This window comes from Trachymyrmex cornetzi, unplaced genomic scaffold, assembly GCF_001594075.2.
Source record: "Trachymyrmex cornetzi isolate Tcor2-1 unplaced genomic scaffold, Tcor1.1 scaffold374, whole genome shotgun sequence".
NCBI lineage: Eukaryota > Metazoa > Arthropoda > Insecta > Hymenoptera > Formicidae > Trachymyrmex > Trachymyrmex cornetzi.
In genome coordinates, this window is record NW_017298470.1 from 42717 (window position 1) to 42926 (window position 210).

The following is a 210-nucleotide window of genomic DNA, read 5'->3' on the forward strand; positions in this document are numbered from 1 at the left end:
GCCTCGGCCGTTCGATCCGGGGTCGCTCTGGAGGGCCTGTGTAGTGTCTCCCATGTTCGCGTGGGGGTGACCAGGTTCTCCAGACGCGGCCTGGGGTCGATCTGGGTGCAGTGTCCGGCCGACGCGGGCCTCGCGCTCTCGAAGGTTGGGCACTTGCGCCTAGGTTGGGCGAAGGCGAAGGTGGAGCTCCTCAAGGGGGCTCCCCTTCGC